The sequence below is a fragment of the Procambarus clarkii genome, chromosome 53, assembly GCF_040958095.1.
Source record: "Procambarus clarkii isolate CNS0578487 chromosome 53, FALCON_Pclarkii_2.0, whole genome shotgun sequence".
NCBI lineage: Eukaryota > Metazoa > Arthropoda > Malacostraca > Decapoda > Cambaridae > Procambarus > Procambarus clarkii.
The window spans coordinates 26,962,333-26,985,203 of NC_091202.1; the positions used below are offsets into that span (position 1 = coordinate 26,962,333).

Here is a 22,871-nt window from a genome sequence, read left to right on the forward strand (position 1 = left end):
GCTAGTGAGCTGAGATAGGTCTGCTAGTGAACTGAGATGAGACAAGCCTACTAGTGAGCTGAGGTGAGCTGAGACAAGCCTGCTAGTGAGCTGAGACAAGCCTGCTAGTGAACTGAGACTAGCTGAGGTGGCAAAAGTTGCTGTTGTCAGCTAAAGTATTTTACGTATGTTGACTATTTAGATCTACCATTATTTTATATAGCGTGGAGGAGTAGTGTGAGGGTCCCCCCGGCGTGTAGGTGTTAAGAGGAGTGTGAGCACCAGTATGGTAGTGTGATGCCAGGGTATCTTTAGTATGGCAGCTATCACGGCAACATATCACCCAGTAGGGGCCCCACACGGCCCCCTCCCTCAAGTCGACGCCCAACAGGCAGTGAGTAATGACTTCAAGCGAACACCACCAATGGGTTCTCCTGGCCATTTGATCTTCCTCCGGGAGCTACAGGCATTTGTGTACCATATGAAGCAACCCGTTCTTGCACTTTCTTACAGTCAATATTGACTTATTTAATACGTGCATATGTGACATACTAAACATACTAGTTTACCTTGGAAAGCTTCATAGAAAACACCGACCTTACCTAACCTTCTTAGTATGTTAAGATAAGCATCTTATTGCTTCTTATTTACAATTATTACTTAACCTATTATAGGTATAGGTTAAGTAATAATTGTAATTAAGAAGCAATAAGATGCTTATATTAGCATACTAAGAAGGTTAGGTGAGGTCGGTGTTTTCTATGAAGCTTTTCAAGGTAAACTAAAATATTCACAATCAATTAGTATGTCACATATGCACTTATTAAATAAGCCAATATTGACTATAAGCAAGTGCGAGAACGGGTTGTCTACAGGCACAACACAGTAACTCCCGCCACTTGCTGGAGAGCCGCTACACAATAGTTTGCAAACATTTATGCGTAAGGCTGGAGATTGAGTTTTACGCGGGTTCGATCCCCCGTTTCTCCTCCAATGATTTTCTCAAGATATAACAAGTTATTGGGATTTCCTTGTGTAGTCCAAATGTGTGACGACCGATTTCTTAAATGAGAATTTTGAATCAATAACACAAACTTGATCGGTTATGGTTGGGGCTCGAAGAGGCGACCCGTGTAGTGAAGATATGACATAGATATAAATCATCAGTACAAACTATTGTGAAGAAATGTCATGCTCTAGTTACAACATGAGCTTTATATTTATTTATCGTAACGCCATATACGTCTCATAAATTCAGTTAAGAGGGTATGACTTTGAACCGAGAGAAAGGCACAGAGAGAGAGAGAGAGAGAGAGGGAGAGAGGGTGGAAAGAGAGCGAGAGAGAGAAAGAGGGGGTGGAAAGAGAGAGAGAGGAGGGGGAGAAAGAGAGAGAGTGGGGGGAGGGGGAGATAGAGATAAAACAGAGCAAGAGAGGGAGGAAGATAGAGAGTGAAAGAGACAGAGCCGGGGTAGGGGGGGGGAGTATGGGGGGGGTCACAGTATACCACAGTATACCGGGGGGGGGGGGGTCACAGTATACCCCTCAGCCAAGTCAGTATAACCTGAGGGGTCAAAGCTCCCTCCACTGGCTGGAAGATATCGTGCCACAGCGACACAAGAATACAAGAAACTGTCTCGTTAGACTCACATTGTCCCCGACAAGCACACAACTCTGACCCTTCCATTCCAAGGAACATTCTGTAATATATGAATTCCTCCACCACGTCGTGACTGTCCTTAAGGTCTAAATTACTTAGTGATGTAATGAATATTTGTCAAAAATCTGCACATAAATTCAGTGACAAATCCTGAGCATTCTATATAATTTCCGCGAAATCCAATTATACGCCACTTTATTCCTAATGTCATTAGAGGACAATGGTAATTAGCCACCACAGTCTTAAGAGGTCATCTGGGGTCATGAGAAAGGGCTGAGGCGGTCGTCAGCTTCTTCAACTTTCCTCACGACCTTTGCCTGCGTCAGCTGTTGATCTGTCTGTATCAGCTGACCTGTCTGTACCAGCTGATCAGCCTGGCCCAGCTGTAGGCCTTCTGTGATTTCTGCGGAGTATTCTATATAAAACACCCTGCCTTTGGCCTTTCGTGTGTGAATGTAGACGCGATACAACGTTGATTAACTGGGTGAAAATCGAAAACTTTTCAATCTGAAAGGATCAGAAGTCAGGGAAGATGTTACTAGCAGCGTTTTACTTCTGGGTGAAGTCAAGTTCTCACTCTCCTCTCCTAGTAAACACTTGTGATGTCTGGAGTCTCTCATCGAACTTGTTTCGTCTTGAAACCGTAAAGAACTTGTTTGGTCTTTATTACAACATCCCGAGTCCTTGTTACCTATGAAAAGTTTTAATACAAGTTAGGTCAAGTCAATTCTGCGACCCCCTTACATGTGTGCTCGTGTAGTGGTTTGACAGTTAACGCTGCCGTCGAGTGAAGGATATTAAGTTTGGCCAGTGAATTTCGGCGGATATTGTCGCCTAGATAAAACTCTACGGCGTTGGATCTCCACGTTTCAATAACGGGAGGTTAGGGGTCGTGGGCCGTAATTAGCGTCAAGCCTCGTTCGTCCTTAACTATCAGCCAACTGTCAAGAGCTTTGTTCACCCACTGTCAAACTTGGTGCATAATAAGCCTTACACAGTCAGACTTGGTGCACAATAAGCCTTACACTGCTAGACTTGGTGCACAATAAGCCTTACACTGCCAGGCTTGGTGCACAATAAGCCTTACACTGCCAGGCTTGGTGCACAATAAGCCTTACACTGCCAGGCTTGGTGCACAATAAGCCTTACACTGCCAGGCTTGGTGCACAATAAGCCTTACACTGCCAGGCTTGGTGCACAATAAGCCTTACACTGCCAGGCTTGGTGCACAATAAGCCTTACACTGCCAGGCTTGGTGCACAATAAGCCTTACACTGCCAGGCTTGGTGCACAATAAGCCTTACACTGCCAGGCTTGGTGCACAATAAGCCTTACACTGCCAGGCTTGGTGCACAATAAGCCTTACACTGCCAGGCTTGGTGCACAGCAACTCAAGCTAAACCTGCAAAGCAACACCATTAAACCAATTGCAATAATTCAATTCAGCAGCAAAGCTTAGTTGCAAAATCGTGGCTTAGTTACTCCAGCATCAGTAACGATCAAGCTAAGTAACGGTTCCCAGCCCAAGTAACTAACCCACAGAGCTCATTAGAGCCGTCACCCTGAGCCTCGTAAGTGAGACCAACTATCACCTCGACTTTATCGTTAACAATTACCGCGCTGAACGAGGAGCCAACGAACAAGGTCGTTGACGCGGAGCAGCTGGTGATGGGGGGGTCGATAGTTACTACTCGTGGTGTGACGCCAGGGCTTGTATGTGGCCTAGAGACCTCTCCCACGGTGACGACCCTTGCTGGGGGTACCATCACTCCCACGATGACGACCTATATCGAAGGTACCACGGCCGTCAGGGTGGGTACCGAAGCTAGTGATACCACCTCTCCCAGGGGTGACGACCCCCCTTTGTTTTAATGTATTACATTGGTCGTTTCTGGCATTTGATAATAGCAGAGGAGAGCAGGAAGCAGGAAGGAAAGCAGAGGAGTCCACCCAGCAGGAGAGAGAGAGTGGGTCTGGCGGTAACTTACGGGGAAGGTAATAGACCAGATTCACCCTGCCCTGGGGAATTGAAAATAAATCATGTACCCATATTAATTGATTTATGGACGCGTTCGCAACCTGGGCGGAGCGCCCACCCTCCAGAAAATTAACATTTTCCTCAAAAGGATTCTTGTTTAATCAGTTTTCAAAATACGTGGCTAATTATAATTTTTGAAAGTGCCAGCTGGGAGTAATTAGAGGAAGGATTCGGAGCTTATTATAATTATGTGATGTTTTTTTGTATGGCTAATGGTGCCTTAGTTCATAGCTCTGATGGGTTATCTGAGTGTTGGCACTTGTAGCAGTGTCATGCATGGTCTGGTGGGTCAGTGCCATGCATGGTGTGGTGGGTCAGTGCCATGCATGGTGTGATGTATGGTGGGTCAGTGCCATGCATGGTGTGGTGTGTGGTGGGTCAGTGCCATGCATGGTGTGATGTATGGTGGGTGAGTGCCATGCATGGTGTAGTGTGTAGTGGGTCAGTGCCATGCATGGTGTGGTGTGTAGTGGGTCAGTGCCATGCATGGTGTGGTGGGTGTGGTGGGTGAGTGCCATGCATGGTGTGGTGTGTGGTGGGTCAGTGCCATGCATGGTGTGGTGGGTGTGGTGGATGAGTGCCATGCATGGTGTGGTGTGTAGTGGGTCAGTGCCATGCATGGTGTGGTGTGTGGTGGGTCAGTGCCATGCATGGTGCAGTTACCCTTGCCGGGTGCCTTGGTCTCCCTGACCCCCATCTCTGAGTGCCTCACGAGTGCTCTCCTTATGGGTGACTGTAGTAAACACGGCACTCTGGCACTCTTTCATGCGGAGACGACGAACTAGACCAGTCTTCTTACCAGGAGGAAGCTTCAGTCTTAAACTCTTACAGCCCCACCACCTACGTCCTTATTATTATTTTCAGCATTTATGGCTCTTCAGGGGCCAGATTCACGAAAGCACTTACGCAAGCACTTATGAACGTGTACATCTTTCCTCAATCTTTGACGGCTTTGGTTACATTTATTAAACAGTTTACAAGCATGAAAACTTGCCAATCAACTGTTGTTATTGTTATAAACAGCCTCCTGGTGCTTCGGAGCTCATTAACTGTTTAATAATTGTAAACAAAGCCGCCAAAGATTGAGAAAAGATGTACAGGTTCGTAAGTGCTTGCGTAACTGCTTCGTGAATCTGGCCTCAGGCCCCTAAATGCCTTCAGAAAGTCGCCATATTCCAGTCCATTAGAGAAAAAGGATCAACCATTTGATAACCCCCAAGAGCTGCTGGATGCAAGGGGCAGAAGGCTTCCGTTATACACGAAACTTTCGTTCTTCAACTATATTTTATCTTAAGGCATTTCTCCACGAAGCTCAGTCGTAACATGTTCATATAATGTTAAATTGACTAATTACCTAAACAATATCGCTTAATCTGTTTTATTTGTGTTTTCCAAAATTTGTTCCTTCTGTTGAAATGTATATTTTCCGTGGCGGGTTGTGGCCGCAATATATGAGATGAGAAGCGTCTTGTCGGCCCCCTGCTCGACAAGACCGGCCTCGTACACTAAACCTTTAAACCAATATCATATCCAGGTTCCCCGGGGGGCGCGCCGCTCCTCGGGGAGTCCAATAACCATCGCAAAATTCAAAAACAATTCTGGTAAAATGGAAAGAATGCAGAAGTTGCTAATCTATGTCGATGGTTTCCGGTCTTCGTGTCGGTATCGCTGGGGGATTAGATGCTCTGTTGTGGGGGGTTTTAGTGTGGCCGGCTGCTGCATGTGTCTGGCCTGTGTCACCTGGCTATGTGTCACACGTCACTGGCATGTGTCATTTGGGCATGTGTCAGGAGTAAAATGTTTACGGTCTCCGTTGGGAGCCGGTCGGCCGAGCGGACAGCACACTGGACTTGTGATCCTGTGGTCCTGGGTTAGATGCCAGGCACCGGCGAGAAACAATGGGCAGAGTTTCTTTCACCCTATGCCCCTGTTACCTAGCAGTAAAATAGGTACCTGGGTGTTAGTCAGCTGTCACGGGCTGCTTCCTGGGAGTGGAGGCCTGGTCGAGGACAAGGCCGCGGGGACACTAAAGCCCCGAAATCATCTCAAGATAACGGTCTCCGTTTACGGTCTAAATGGTCTCCGTTGAAGGGCCTCACGGCACCACAACACACTACGGTCTCTGGTGGAGGGCCTCCAAGCACCACACAGATATGCACTTATTTGCAATCTGATAAATGTTTGTCACATAATATTAAAAATACAAATTGGAAGTCGATACTGAATGTCCCGTAACATAGTAGAGTGAAAATATGATTTTCGCGCCAATATTCGCAAGGTATTTATTTCTCCTGTCGACCTTACCTTAAAATGATGTTATTTGAGTGAATATTCTTCAAAATGAAGTCACTCAAGTGAATATTCTTCAAAATGAAGTCACTCGAGTGAATATATGCCTCAAAATGAAGTCACTCGAGTGAATATATGCCTCAAAATGAAGCACTCGAGTGAATATATGCCTCAAAATGAAGCACTCGAGTGAATATATGCCTCAAAATGAAGTCACTCGAGTGAATATATGCCTCAAAATGAAGTCACTCGAGTGAATATATGCCTCAAAATGAAGTCACTCGAGTGAATATATGCCTCAAAATGAAGTCACTCGAGTGAATATATGCCTCAAAATGAAGCACTCGAGTGAATATATGCCTCAAAATGAAGTCACTCGAGTGAATATATGCCTCAAAATGATACACGCTAGAGTGATATTCACTTCAAAATAACGAATGATAAATACTATATCTGGCATTATTAGTTATTACCATTTAATACATTTTTTTAGAAGAAAATACAATAATAAAACCAAAACCTAGTATATATATTATTGATAACATTAACAACCCCATTTTATTTAGTAATTACTAACTAATAAAACGGAATGTTGTAAGATATAGAATACTAACAACTTAGCCGTGTTTTATCATCCTAACTAAAGTATATTTAATTACATCTAATTACATCAAGCCAATCCGTATGCTTGTATGCTAGGTTATATTTGTGTATATTGTGTTATATTATTGTTATTTATTGTTATTATTGTTGTTATAATTGTTGTTATAACTAGGTTATACCGTTGTGTACTAAGGTATATTGTTATATACTAAGATATATTCTTGCATACTACGATATGCTCTTGTATAGTAAGTCATATTTCTATATACAATCTTTCAAAACCATATAGTAACTCCCTGGAAGAATAGTAGGATCAAAAATGACTTGGGTCTTTATGTTACTGATCAATTAGAACTACAATATAGGGGAGTAGTTCTGTGTTCGTCGTAGTATAGGGAACGAGTGTATATGAGGAGAGATATTGAGTAGAAGACTGAAGACCTGAGCATACACCGAGGTCCAAGCTAGCATACGCCGCAGATGTAATTCTTTTTATGTGGGCTTCAGGAGACAGGTCTCGATATAAGCTTAGCGGGTATGAATACACTGGCTTCCTGTCCCTCCGACACAATGAATTATTATTATTATCTCTAACTTATATACTAGATTATCTCTAACTATATACTAGATTATCTCTAACTTATATACTAGTCTCTTGCGGGTTACTGTGTCAAAGGCAACTTATATACTAGTCTCTTGCGGGTTACTGTGTCAAAGGCTTTCTGGCTACCCAAAAATATGCGGTCTACCCACCCTTCTCGTTCTTGACTTATGTTTGTAGGTGTGTGATGATGAGGGAGGGGTCCAGGAGTATTCATCTAGTTGTGCGTGCGGGGGTTGAGCTCTGGCTCTTTCGGCCCGCCTCTCAACTGTCAGTCAATCAACTGTTACTAACTGCTAACTTTTTTTCACACACAAACACCCAGGAAACAGCCCGTAACAGATGTCTAACTCCCAGGTACCTATTTACTGCTAGGTAACAGGGGCATCAGGAAAGAAACTGCCCATTTTGTTTCTCGCCGGCGCCGGGAATCGAACCCCAGTCCACAGGACTACGTGTACAGCGTGCTGTCCACTCAGCCACCAGGGCCATAGGAGTATGGCGGTGATGGTGAGGGATGGATTCAGGAAGACAGCCGAGTAATCTATTTGATAAACGCCATACCTTCACTTATTTTAATTCAGCGAGAGTTATTCTAAACCTCTAATGCTTCACTGTCGTCTCACGATCACCTCACTATCAACCCTCTGTCTATGCACTATTGCTATACTGGTCGTACTCAAGTCACGAGTATAGCAGTATACATACTGCTATACTCAAGTCACGAGTATAGCAGTATACATACTGCTATACTCAAGTCACAATCGACTTGAGAATGGCCCAGGACGGACCGAAACGTCGTCGTCCCTTCACCTTGTAGTGTGTGGTCTGGTCAACACTATTGCTATACTGTCGCCCCACTGGTGTTCCTGGTATGTGTGTGGTATGCGTGGTGGGGAGTGGTACCAAACAATGGTGTTGGGATGGTCTATGGGCTGGATTTGTCGACTGCGTTATTACGTCTGTGTCTATATTAGTTACCGCTGTATTGTGTCGGTTTTCATTAGTTGGAGTGGGAGCCTTCATCTGTTTTCCCGCTCTCTCGCCCTCTCTCTGTCTGTATTCACCTAGTTGTGCTTGCCTGGGGGGTTGAGCTTTGGCTCTTTAGTCCCGCCTCTCAACTGTTAATCAACTGGTGTACAGATTTCTGAGCCTATTGGGGCTCTATGATATCTACATTTGAAACTGTGTGTATAGAGTCTGCTTCCACCACCTCACTGCCTAATGCATTCTGTTGAGTACTCTTGGCACTGAAAAAAGTTCTTTCTAAAGTCCTCTGTGTGATTTACCGTGTGTCTATATCGCGTCTTGAACACTGTCTATAGCTCTCCCTTCTCTCATTCCTTCAATTCCTTTCACTGCCTAAATGACTCCATATTAGCTTATTTCATTCCTCCCACCATTTTCCCTCTCTTCCATCTCCCTCCCTCCCTCCCACTCTCTCCCTCCCTACCTCCCTGCCTCTCAACTCCCTCACCCTCTCAAGCAGAAGGACTGGAGCGGTAATCCTTGTTCAGCGTCTCCACTCTACTTAATTCTTTTGGAGAAAATGTTCCTTCCAGCACAAAAGAAAGTTGAGTGGGTTTGTCCGTCTGGTCTGGTGGTCAGGGAGTGTATGGTAGCATGGTACCATTGTGAGCACCTGGGCTGGTGGTCAGGGGGGTGTATGGTAGCAAGGTACCATTGTGAGCGTCTGGTCTGGTGGTCAGGGGGGTGTATGGTAGCATGGTAGCATTGTGAGCACCTGGGCTGGTGGTCAGGGGGGTGTATGGTAGCAAGGTACCATTGTGAGCACCTGGGCTGGTGGTCAGGGGGGTGTATGGTAGCATGGTAGCATTGTGAGCACCTGGGCTGGTGGTCAGGGAGTGTATGGTAGCATGGTAGCATTGTGAGCACCTGGGCTGGTGGTCAGGGGGGTGTATGGTAGCAAGGTACCATTGTGAGCACCTGGACTGGTGGTCAGGGGAGTGTATGGTAGCAAGGTACCATTGTGAGCACCTGGACTGGTGGTCAGGGGGGTGTATGGTAGCAAGGTACCATTGTGAGCACCTGGGCTGGTGGTCAGGGGGGTGTATGGTAGCAAGGTAGCATTGTGAGCACCTGGGCTGGTGGTCAAGGAGTGTATGGTAGCATGGTACCATTGTGAGCACCTGGACTGGTGGTCAGGGGGGTGTATGGTAGCAAGGTACCATTGTGAGCACCTGGGCTGGTGGTCAGGGGGGTGTATGGTAGCAAGGTAGCATTGTGAGCACCTGGGCTGGTGGTCAAGGAGTGTATGGTAGCATGGTACCATTGTGAGCACCTGGACTGGTGGTCAGGGGGGGTGTATGGTAGCAAGGTACCATTGTGAGCACCTGGGCTGGTGGTCAGGGGGGTGTATGGTAGCAAGGTAGCATTGTGAGCACCTGGGCTGGTGGTCAAGGAGTGTATGGTAGCATGGTACCATTGTGAGCACCTGGACTGGTGGTCAGGGGGGTGTATGGTAGCAAGGTACCATTGTGAGCACCTGGGCTGGTGGTCAGGGGGGTGTATGGTAGCAAGGTACCATTGTGAGCACCTGGACTGGTGGTCAGGGAGTGTATGGTAGCAAGGTACCATTGTGAGCACCTGGGCTGGTGGTCAGGGGGGTGTATGGTAGCAAGGTACCATTGTGAGCATAATAAGTTAGTGAAGCAGTAAGTTAATGAAACAGTAAGTTAGTGATACAGTAAGTTAGTGATACAGTAAGTTAGTGATACAGTAAGTTAGTGATACAGTAAGTTAGTGATACAGCATTTAGTGATGCAGTAAAGTAGTGTAACAGTTTTGTTAAATAGCGGCTAATACATGAACTTAGGGCTGATCTTGGCTAAAATACTTGGACATGAATGAACGTTGATTACCATAGACAAAGGTTAAGTTGATAAGCCCAAACAAAAAGCAGGTTCCCACTGTCGCGTGCAGGAACCGAGGACGCACCAACATTACATCACAGTATGTAGTGATATGATCACTACATACAAAATAGTAACAGGAATTGATAAAATCGATAGGGAAGATTTCTTGAGACCTGGAACTTTAAGAACAAGAGGTCATAGATTTAAACTAGCTAAACACAGATGCCGAAGAAATATAAGAAAATTCACTTTCGCGAACAGACGGTTGGAACAAGTTAGGTGAGAAGGTGGTGGAGGCCAAGACCGTCAGTAGTTTCAAAGCGTTATATGACAAAGAGTGCTGGGAAGACTTGACACCACGAGCGTAGCTCTCATCCTGTAACTACACTTAGGTAATTACACTTAGGTAAATTACAGGTCGAGGGAGAGATGGGAAGGTTTACCACATGAACAAATCCACAAGGGCCGTGACGAGGATTCGAACCTGCGTCCGAGAGCATCCCAGACGCTGCCTTAATCGACTGAGCTATTTGGTCAAAAGGAGTTGAAACCGAAGTTCTACTAAACTTACTGGATCCTGCTCTCTGAGGCACAAACCAGGGTTTTACACAGTCGATTAAGATAGCGTGTGGGGAGCCGGTCGGCCGAGCGGACAGCACGCGGAACTTGTGATCCTGAGGTCCTGGGTTCGATCCCAGGCGCCGGCGAGAAACAATGGGCAGAGTTTCTTTCACCATATGCCCCTGTTACCTAGCAGTAAATTAGGTACCTGGGTGTTAGTCAGCTGTCACGGGCTGCTTCCTGGGGGTGGAGGCCTGGTCGAGGACCGGGCCGCGGGGACACTAAAAAAGCCCCGAAATCATCTCAAGATAACCTCAAGATAGATGCTCCCGGACGCAGGTTCGAATCCTCGTCACGGCCCTTGTAGATTTGTTCATTTGATGCATCACGCAATTGTGATTTCGGTGTGTAAGGTTTACCTCACATTTGGCTGGCTGTATGAGGGGAAGCAATTCACGAGGATGCTGTTGAACTTGAGACACTTGCTGGTCTTGAGACGAACCCACAAAGTATTTCGAGAAGCACAAGCTACCGTATGAGTGTTTGGGAGGATGATCTACGCATGATGGCTGCGGGGGACACTTTCTTATGGGATGTAAACAATGGCGGGAGTGTTTGTGCTCACTTGAGGCAGTAACTGGGTGAGGTGCCTCACTAACTAGGGCACAGTGGACACTGCGGCATATCTAGCAGTGCTTCGCTACAGATAACCTCTACTTCACAGATAAACATTCGTTTATCATTGTTATCACATCACGCACATGCACACACGCACAATTAACACACACACACACACACGAGAGAGAAACAGAAAATGATAAGGAAGTGTGTGAATTACCTAATACGTGTTTGATGATATTTTCAAGGTAGAACCTGGCCTACACAGTTCTGGGTCACCAGTATAACTATGGATCACCAATTCAAATCTGGTCATCAACACAGTTCTGGGTCACCAATACAGCTCTGGGTCACCATCACAGTTCTGGGTCACCATCACAGCTCTGGGTCACCATCACAGTTCTGGGTCACCAATACAGTTCTGGGTCACCATCACAGCTCTGGGTCACCATCACAGCTCTGGGTCACCAATACAGTTCTGGGTCACCATCACAGCTCTGGGTCACCATCACAGTTCTGGGTCACCATCACAGCTCTGGGTCACCATCACAGTTCTGGGTCACCATCACAGTTCTGGGTCACCATCACAGTTCTGGGTCACCATCACAGTTCTGGGTCACCATCACAGTTCTGGGTCACCATCACAGTTCTGGGTCACCATCACAGTTCTGGGTCACCATCACAGTTCTGGGTCACCATCACAGCTCTGGGTCACCATCACAGTTCTGGGTCACCATCACAGTTCTGGGTCACCATCACAGTTCTGGGTCACCATCACAGCTCTGGGTCACCATCACAGTTCTGGGTCACCATCACAGTTCTGGGTCACCATCACAGTTCTGGGTCACCATCACAGTTCTGGGTCACCATCACAGTTCTGGGTCACCATCACAGTTCTGGGTCACCATCACAGTTCTGGGTCACCATCACAGTTCTGGGTCACCATCACAGCTCTGGGTCACCATCACAGTTCTGGGTCACCATCACAGTTCTGGGTCACCATCACAGTTCTGGGTCACCATCACAGCTCTGGGTCACCATCACAGTTCTGGGTCACCATCACAGTTCTGGGTCACCATCACAGTTCTGGGTCACCATCACAGTTCTGGGTCACCATCACAGTTCTGGGTCACCATCACAGCTCTGGGTCACCATCACAGCTCTGGGTCACCATCACAGTTCTGGGTCACCATCACAGCTCTGGGTCACCATCACAGCTCTGGGTCACCATCACAGTTCTGGGTCACCATCACAGTTCTGGGTCACCATCACAGTTCTGGGTCACCATCACAGTTCTGGGTCACCATCACAGCTCTGGGTCACCATCACAGTTCTGGGTCACCATCACAGCTCTGGGTCACCATCACAGTTCTGGGTCACCATCACAATTCTGGGTCACCATCACAGTTCTGGGTCACCATCACAGTTCTGGGTCACCATCACAGTTCTGGGTCACCATCACAGTTCTGGGTCACCATCACAGTTCTGGGTCACCATCACAGCTCTGGGTCACCATCACAGTTCTGGGTCACCATCACAGCTCTGGGTCACCATCACAGCTCTGGGTCACCATCACAGCTCTGGGTCACCATCACAGTCCTGGGTCACCATCACAGCTCTGGGTCACCATCACAGCTCTGGGTCACCATCACAGCTCTGGGTCACCATCACAGCTCTGGGTCACCATCACAGCTCTGGGTCACCATCACAGTTCTGGGTCACCATCACAGTTCTGGGTCACCATCACAGTTCTGGGTCACCATCACAGTTCTGGGTCACCAACACAGTTCTGGGTCACCATCACAGTTCTGGGTCACCATCACAGCTCTGGGTCACCATCACAGCTCTGGGTCACCAGTACAGAAGGACAAAGCAGTATAAGAGGAGGCCTTTGTTTATGTTCTTGCAGAGCAAATTGGATTAGCCGAGTCAATTAACGTGATGCTAAACGTTAATTGTGAGTTAATTGCATCATTTGGCTTAATGAGCCTGTCCTTGGCTTGATGAACACGCGCCGCCTCACCCGCCAAGGGAGTCATTACTGCCAATTACTGCCACATGGGAGGCTATTGACCGAGTCATGTCTTGCTATTTTTGGTGGATGTGAAGATATTGACCGAGTCATGTCTTGCTATTTTTGGTGGATGTGAAGATATTGACCGAGTCCTGTCTTGTTCTTATTGGTTGATGTGACGGCATTGATGAGTTGTTGTTGTTAAAGATTTAGCTACTCAGGACGAAGTATCCATGTAGCACGGGCTATGGTGAGCCCGTAATGAGCTCAGGGAGGTGATCCCCTGGAGGTAATGGGTTCAAAACCACTTTGTAATTAGTGCTATTATCTACTCTCTACCCCATGGTTAGGTTACGTTAAGATAACGTTAAGTTTAATTACGTTTAGTTACGTTAATAAGATGAATTTTTTACAACAATGTGAAATATGAAATTTGAAAACTATTTGTGTACCCTAGAATTTATTTACAGAAATCCAAATTCTTCAGAAAGTCTAAAAGAAAACGAGTTCAGCATATGCTTTTTATATTTTAAACCAACGTTTTATAGTACAATAAAGTCATAACTCGATAATCTCTGTTTAGGACAAAAATTCACTTGTCACTTTACAAGTAGACTATTATTGGAACCGTAATATGCTTTAAGACCATCAAAAATATCCAGATAACTAGGTGATTTGAAGAGGGGAGGGGGGGGGGGAGTGTCTCGTGAAAATGTTCTGGGCCCAGATTCACGAAGCAGTTACGCAAGCATTTACGAACCTGTCCATCTTTTCTCAATCTTTGGCGGCTTTGTTTCAATTATTAAACAGTTAATGAGCTCCGAAGCACCAGGAGGCTGTTTATAACAATAACAACAGTTGATTGGCAAGTTTTCATGCTTGTAAACCGTTTAATAAATGTAACCAAAGCCGTCAAAGTTTGAGGAAAGATGTACACGTTCGTAAGTGCTTGCGTAACTGCTTCGTGAATCTGGCCCCCCTGGGAACGCGGTGCTGTGTGATCCGCCCAGCTGGACTATCTTAGCTACCTTCTTGCCTCTCACAGTCATCATAGTGCTATAATGAGCTCGTTCAATCTTTCATCTGCTCCAGAGTGTCTCCCTTAAACAGCCTTCCACTACACGAATTGTCTCCCCTAAATAGTACGTGGAGTTTACATGGAGAGAGAAGTTTTGTGAGTTCCTCTACTCCCCGAGCCCGCTATTGGGGCCAGGGTCGAATTGTGATAACTTGGTCCAACAGGCTGTTGCTTGGAGCGGCCCGCTCATTCACGATTGGTTCGGTACTTCTTGCAAGAACTTATCTGAATGCTTCTTGATGACTTCCATTGCAGTAAATGTCTCCGCTAAATACCCTGCCATTACAGTAAATGCCTTCACTAAATAGCTTTTCCTTGCAGTAAGTGTCTTCTGAATAGCCTTCCCACCTGTAGTGTCTCCTGTAAATAGCCTTCCCCCCTGTAGTGTCTCCTGTAAATAGCCTTCCCCCCTGTAGTGTCTCCTGTAAATAGCCTTCCTACCCCTGCAGTGCTCTAAATAGCCTTCCCCCCCCCCCTGCAGTGTCTCCTAAATAGCCTCCCCCCTGCAGTAAATGTCTCTTCTAAATAGCCCCCCCCCCTGCAGTAAATGTCTCTTCTAAATAGCCCCCCCCTGCAGTAAATGTCTCTTCTAAATAGCCCCCCCCTGCAGTAAATGTCTCTTCTAAATAGCCCCCCCCTGCAGTAAATGTCTCTTCTAAATAGCCCCCTCCCTGCAGTAAATGTCTCTTCTAAATAGCCCCCCCCCCCTGCAGTAAATGTCTCCTCTAAATAGCCCCCCTCCCCCCCTGCAGTGTCTCCTAAATAGCCTCCCCCCTGCAGTAAATGTCTCCTCTAAATAGCCCCCCCCCCTGCAGTGTCTCCTAAATAGCCTCCCCCCTGCAGTAAATGTCTCCTCTAAATAGCCCCCCCCCCCTGTAGTGTCTCCTCTAAATAGCCTTCCCTCGTGGCTAGTGTCTCCCCTGACTGACATAGCTGGAGCCGCCTCCATTATTCTGATTAACCACTTGTCTCTCCCCGGGGTCGTTAGTGGACCGTCGGTAGTTTTCACCTCCACAATTTCTCAGAGTTTGTCCTACAACATTTCCCTCCATCACATGACTGTAGGAGTTATCGTGATGGTCACGGAGCCTACCTCAACCCAAATTCAAATTCTTTATTCAGGAAAAGTACATATGTAGTTGATTTATAAACGTAAAGTTGGATTAATAGAGCTAGTACATACAAGTTGACCACACACTAGATGGTGAAGGGACGACGACGTTTCGGTCCGTCCTGGACCATTCTCAAGTCGATTCAGGCCTTGTACATACAATACCTAAAGGCACTAATATGCATAGTGTCCCTTACATTACTTACATCTCTCATTATCACCATACACCGTTCTCTCTTCATCATTTCTCCTCTTAGTACCCCTATACACACACACTTCTTTCCCCCACTCTTTCATTTCCCTTTCTTTTTCCTCCTGTGCTTTCAATTAAATTTTCTTTTATATCCCCTCCTTCCCTTCTCCGTTTTCTGTGTCTCCTTTCTCTTTTTTGGGTTGATGGGTGACTTATCCGGCCACTCGAATAGCACGTCGCATTTTGACGTTTAAATCCCACTAAGGTCAATAGCCGATGTACTATAAACGGTTGGCTAAATTGGCCCGTTTTCTATCCGTGAGTCCTGGGACAGGTTAGGTTAGGTTTTAGTCCATCAGTTTAGTGATGCTGCGAATGTTATGGAGGAAGGGCTAGTTTCATACGGCCTAGAGTGCATACCTAGTTGCACTCACCTAGTAATCACCTAATTATATTCATCTATTTGTACTCACTTTGTTCTCAGTTGCACTCACCTAGTAATCACCTAATTATATTCATCTATTTATACTCACTTTGTTCTCAGTTGCACTCACCTAGATGTACTTGCCTAATGGTGGATGCATGAGTGTGTAAGGAGTGTGTGCGAGGTATGAGGAGTTTATGAGGTATGAGATGAGGGGAGAGTGTGTGAGATATCAGGAATGTGTGTGGTGCGGAGAGTGTGTGAGGCGTGGGGAGAGTGTGAGTGTGAGGGAGTGTGTGAGATGTGAGGGAGAGTGTGAGGGAGAGTGTGAGGGAGAGACACCGGGTCGGCAAGTGTTTGGTTATGTTGATGAGGGAGACGTAAGGGGCTAATATCACGCCGTGAGAGCGACTATGTCACTGTTGGAGAGAGCACCAGTGATATCAGACACCTGTGTCACTGCTGGAGGGTACACCAGTGATATCAGACACCTGTGTCACTGTTGGAGAGAGCACCAGTGATATCAGACACCTGTGTCACTGCTGGAGAGTACACCAGTGATATCAGACACCTGTGTCACTGTTGGAGAGAGCACCAGTGATATCAGACACCTGTGTCACTGTTGGAGAGTACACCAGTGATATCAGACACCTGTGTCACAGCTGGAGGGTACACCAGTGATATCAGACACCTGTGTCACTGCTGGAGAGAGCACCAGTGATATCAGACACCTGTGTCACAGCTGGAGAGTACACCAGTGATATCAGACACCTGTGTCACTGCTGGAGAGTACACCAGTGATATCAGACACCTGTACTCACCTAATTGTACTCACCTAATTGTGCTTGCGGGGGTTGAGCTTTGGCTCTTTGGTCCCGCCTCTCAACTGTCAATCAACCTGTCACTGCTGGAGAGTACACCAGTGATATCAGACACCTGTGTCACTGCTGGAGAGTACACCAGTGATATCAGACACCTGTGTCACTGCTGGAGGGTACACCAGTGATATCAGACACCTGTGTCACAGCTGGAGGGTACACCAGTGATATCAGACACCTGTGTCACTGCTGGAGGGTACACCAGTGATATCAGACACCTGCGGACCTGTCCCATACCTACAGCCACAGGTGAACCAGAGTGTCTGACGTACGTCCGCAAACCAATGATAACAAAAATGAAAATTCACGACATCGTTTGCATCAGTTTAGGTGATCAAGTGGGTGGTTGGGGTCCATAACCTGCCGATAACGAGAGCCTCCACTTCCCACTTTACGGTAAGCAACCTAAAAATAGACTCCCTCCCGAAAAAAAACTTTTCTTTTCATCAACTTTTAAAACGTTTCTCGTCTAAGTTGATGCACTTTCCAACCAGAAAGGCTTTCTGAAGTGGTTCAGAAATTTCAGGCTAAACTAATATTTAACTCTGCTTTCACCATCAAGCCGCTCACACGTCTCTGGTGTCCATTGGTGCAAGGACGTCGTAGGAGAGATGTGCAGGCACATGGGAGGCATGTTGGGGGTGGGGGGGGGGGGGGGAGGTCATTTAGGGTCATGCAGGGTCATAGAATAATGAAAGGTGTTGGGGTAATGTAGGGTAATGGGTTCATGAAGGAATGGGGTCACTTTTGACCCTTGTATGTATTCATGCAGGATCATGGGGTCACAGAGAATCATGGGGTCACGGAGAATCATGGGGTCACAGAGAATCATGGGGTCACAATCATGGGGTCACAGAGAATCATGGGGTCACAGAGAATCATGGGGGTCACAGAGAATCATGGGGGTCACAGAGAATCATGGGGGTCACAGAGAATCATGGGGGTCACAGAGAATCATGGGGGTCACAGAGAATCATGGAGGTCACAGAGAATCATGGGGTCACAGAGAATCATGGGGGTCACAGAGGTCAGGTAGTCACACAGGGGTCACGGTGTCATACAGAATAAGGTGGTTACCCCATAGTCACTGCTGCGTCAGAGTGCCTTAGGAGCCAGCTTAGTCCAGTAAGCAGGCTCTCTAAAGCACCAATGGCACTCCCTGAAATATATTGAATGCATGCTGGGCCGCTCCAAGCAACAGCCTGTTGGACCAAGCTCTCACAAGTCAAGCCTGGCCTCGGGCCGGGCTTGGGGGAGTAGAAGAACTCCCAGAACCCCCATCCAGCAGGTATCCAGCAGGTATACAGCAGGTATACAGTAATATTAGTCAAAATAGGACCCAGAGATGCGACCTTGGGGTGAGGAATACCTCGTAGCGCTTCCGAGCTCGTAAACCGATATAAATATAGACTAAGCCGGCCATAATTGAGAAAAAAAGATGCACAGGTTTCGCAAGTGGATACATAAATGCTTGATTATTACACAGCTTAAAGGAAAATTTTATGGAAATATTATAAATATCTTCACCAGTGAGGAGAAGATATATATATATATATTTTGTAAGTGACAAGGTGTGGTAACTAGAATAGTTAGTTTAGCTCAAGGAGCTACACACTCATTATTTATAGTCATAAGTATTTATTTATGGCCATAAGTAATTATCTAAGGTCATAAATAATTAGGGTCATTAGTAAGTATTAAGGGTCATAATTGGTAATTGAAAATAATACAAATAAATTAAGAGAAGGAATCAGTACAAAAATATGATATGGGGTCAGGTCACACATAGTCAAGGTCATGCTGAGCTGAGGTCACATAGAGCTGAGGCCTGGGGTCCTCTGAGTCGGGGTCAGCAGTAGTGTGTGGGGAAGATGTGGGGTCCACCACACTGGGGTCTGTATGGTGAGGATCCGGAGTGTAGACATCCATGATACCAGCATCCGGTGCGGCCCGGGTGTACTGGGGAGAGAGAGAGAGAGAGAGAGAGAGAGAGAGAGAGAGAAAGAGAGAGAGAGAGAGAGAGAGAGAGAGAGAGAGAGGAGAGAGAGAGAGAGAGAGAGAGAGAGAGAGAGAGAGAGTGTTGGAAGGGAACCCTTATGAAAAGATGATAAGAGTAGTGAGTTATTGAATAGAGATTGACAAGTACGTCAAGAATAATAATATTTAGAAAAGGCGGGGTAGAGAGAGAAGAAGCGAGTGAAGAGAGAAGAGGCAAGGAATGAGAGAAGAGGAGATGGAGGAGACAAGAGGCCAATATAGCCAATTCGCAGGAAAATGCACGATTAAAAGCCATTAAAAATGAGTGGAAAATATTTGGGCTTCTGGAAATATACTCTTAAAAGTTTATGCACCCCTCATACATACATACATACATACATACATACATACATACATACATACATACATACATACATACATACATACATACATACACGTATGCAAGCGCAAACTCCCACATGGCATTATTATGGAGATCAGTGTACCCTGAGCCACTGTATGTTGTAGAGCAATGTGTACCTTAGTGTACCCTGGACCACACTTGTGTTAATGGGCAAATGTGTGGGTGTACCGTAGTGTACCCCGGGGCGCCCTGGTGAAGCCCAGAGCACATGATACGAGCCGGACAACTGGCAAGTGTTTAGTGTTACTTAGTAAGACAGTATTAGGACAAGGTCAAGCACCCCCACCACTGGTACTACACCCCTCCATACCCTCGTCTGCCACCACTGGTAACAAGCAGCCACACGCCCCACCGGCGTTGGTACTGGTACCCCTACAGCCTCGTCTGCCACCACTGGTAACACGCAGCCACACGCCCCACCGGCGTTGGTACTGGTACCCCTACAGCCTTGTCTGCCACCACCACCTATGGGACTATAGACATAGCAGTCACTCAGACATAACGAAAATGTCTCTACATGAGACATGAGTGTATCCCCTCACTAGGATACACGCCTCTCATTCGGATACGGGGCCCCTCTCTCAAGGACACACGCCTCTCACTCGGATTCGCGCCCGCTCACTCTCGGATTCCTAATGGAGTGGTCTCGTGCTGCTGTGTGATGCAACGGACCAAGGGCCTCTCCTTGCTGAGCACACATTGCAGACCACCTGCAGGACGGCTCCGGGAGAGACTGTAGAGCTGGCGGAGGCTGACTCCAGAGACGAGACCACTAACAAGACCCTTGGATGCATTAGTCAAGACCATAGTGAAGCTGGTAAACAATTGATTAAGATCTTAATATTTTACATCAGTGGTAAACTGTTTACATGTTCACGAATGACTTTAACAGTGTTGAATGATTAGAAAGACACTCCACCTACACCTGTCCTCCACACGGCTACCATCTTACACCCTCCACACACACACACACACTTACACTCCACCATCACACACACTTCACACACTCACACGATCACATTCTATGCACTCTTGCTCCAAACATCCACACTTTACACAGTCGAACTTCACACACACTCACACACCCACACTTCACCCACTCACACTCCACACCTTATGGTCAGAGTATGTTGATTGTGGCCCCTCTGGTGAGAGTATGTTGATTGTGGCTCCTGTATGTTGATATTCGTAACGTAATATTTTCCTGTGATTGTAGACAAAAAATATTTTTCACATATATCAACAAACATATATATATACGAATGAAGGTTGAGAGCGAGCCAACGAGACCTGGACGGTCCTGCTCGCTGGGCTAAGGCGAGTCGCCGAGGCGGAAGGAATACACGGATAGAGCCACAGATGGATGGAGTGCTACCAGGCTTGATGGATCACCGGGGAGGGAAGTGGACAGACGGAAAGACTTGTTGATGGATCACGGAAAGAGGTAATGGATGGTGTAGATCCATTGTGATATGGTGAGCCTGGTGTGTGTGTGTGGCTCACTGTTTAGTGCACGTGGTACGTGGCTCACTGTTTATCTAATGTTACTACTCACTGTTTACTCACTGTTACTAATGGTAAATAGTAAACCTGATCTTGCTATATAAAAATGACAAACGAACATATCAATGTAAACACAGACAAATATAGGGAGTAAACAGGACACACACAGGGCGATAACTCTTCACGCATGCAGAGTACTGAGAGAGAGAGAGAGAGAGAGAGAGAGAGAGAGAGAGAGAGAGAGAGAGAGAGAGAGAGAGAGAGAGAGAGAGGAAATGGGGGTGAAGCGCCAAGCCATTACGACTATATAGCACTGGGAAGGGGTCAGGATAAGGATTTGGGATGGGACGGGGAGGAAGGAATGGTGTCTAACCACTTGGACGGTCGGGAATTGAACGTCGACCTGCATGAAGCGAGACCGTCGCTCTACCGTCCAGAGCGTGCATAACATGATAACAGAAGCTACACAATTTAAGCAGGTTGATATGTTGATAGGGGGGTGTCGTGGTTGATGTGTGGGGGGTGTAGTGTAGGACAAGGTGGTGTAGTAGAGGAGTGTGGGGGTGTAGTAGAGTGTGCTGACAACGTTAAAACACATGTTAACATATTATCAAGTGGTGGACCTCATAACGAGGCCATTCATGCTGAGATTGCCTTTATTATCACACTATATACCTGCTACTTCCCGCTAGCCCTTCCTCTCCTATCCTCATCCTTCCACATCCCTATCCTTGTCGCCTCTCCTCTAGCCTCTCCTACCGTTATACCCTCGCTAAACGCCCTCGTTAGATCACTTAACTCTGCGTGACTGGAATATCACCACACCGCTCTGTAATTAATTGATAATGTTATGATTATAGTGGTGGAGACGTCTCCAGCAGTGTTGCATAGACGTCACCGGCAGTGTTGCATAGCAAGGCCTTACATTAACTCCCATGACCGAGCTGAGGCACCATGAACCACTCATTCCTCTACAACTAGGAGCCGTAACCAACCATGCCACCCCCACCATGACCTACCATACCCCCACCATGAGACACCATGACAGGCCAGGAGTCTCCCGAGAGAGGTGTCGGCGATCGATGCATGACATAAGTCTGAGATAAGTCAATTAGCTGTCAAGTCGTTAAAGATGATGAACACCCGCTCGTAACTCAGGCTCGGGCCAGCACTAGCACCCGCTCGTAACTCAGGCTCGGGCCAGCACTAGCACCCGCTCGTAACTCAGGCTCGGGCCAGCACTAGCACCCGCTCGTAACTCAGGCTCGGGGCCAGAACTAGTACCCGCTCGTAACTCAGGCTCGGGCCAGCACTAGCACCCGCTCGTAACTCAGGCTCGGGGCCAGAACTAGTACCCGCTCGTAACTCAGGCTCGGGCCAGCACTAGCACCCGCTCGTAACTCAGGCTCGGGCCAGCACTAGCACCCGCTCGTAACTCAGGCTCGGGCCAGCACTAGCACCCGCTCGTAACTCAGGCTCGGGCCAGCACTAGCACCCGCTCGTAACTCAGGCTCGGGCCAGCACTATCACCCGCTCGTAACTCAGGCTCGGGCCAGCACCAGCACCCGCTCGTAACTCAGGCTCGGGCCAGCACTAGCACCCGCTCGTAACTCAGGCTCGGGCCAGCACCAGCAGCCGCGAACTCTGCTCCAGAGAGCTTCGTGTCCCGGCTCAACGATCCCGCCCCAGTGGGCGCCTGAGCATCGCTCCTCGTGGCTACTGACACACTTTTAAAACCTTATTCCTTCATGTTTCCCAAATTAACAGAGGCTGTGTGGTACAGGTAAAATAAACCTCGCGTTCTCTACTTATGCTCACACTATAATTCTCAGGCCTATACGAATGGCTTGTACAATAAGAGAGAGCAATGTGATCCCTCTGGTCCTCGGAGATGAGAAATCCCAGCCCATCTTCCTGATTAGATAGTACTCAGTAACGATGTGGACGATAACGTACTTCTCTTATAGGTGTGTGTGTGTGAGAGAGAGAGGGTGGGGTAGGGGGGACTGACTGCTTACGTAGTCCGTAAGAGCATTACTGCCTGC

The 22,871-nt window shown here is 47.1% G+C and overlaps 1 protein-coding gene across 3 annotated transcripts in view; it reads right to left on the bottom strand.

Moving 5' to 3' along the window:
- Positions 1-22,871, bottom strand: part of LOC123767163 (carbohydrate sulfotransferase 1) — a 41,729-nt gene that overhangs the window by 9,001 nt on the left and 9,857 nt on the right. The window contains exon 1 of one of the 3 annotated variants that reach the window (XM_045756718.2): positions 11,232-11,297. The exons of 1 other annotated variant lie outside the window; for it this stretch is intronic. The gene's annotated coding sequence lies outside the window, so the exon portion shown is untranslated. Of the gene's footprint in view, positions 1-11,025; positions 11,298-22,871 lie in introns of those variants that run through there. One more of the 3 variants, XM_045756717.2, reaches the window with a different exon arrangement.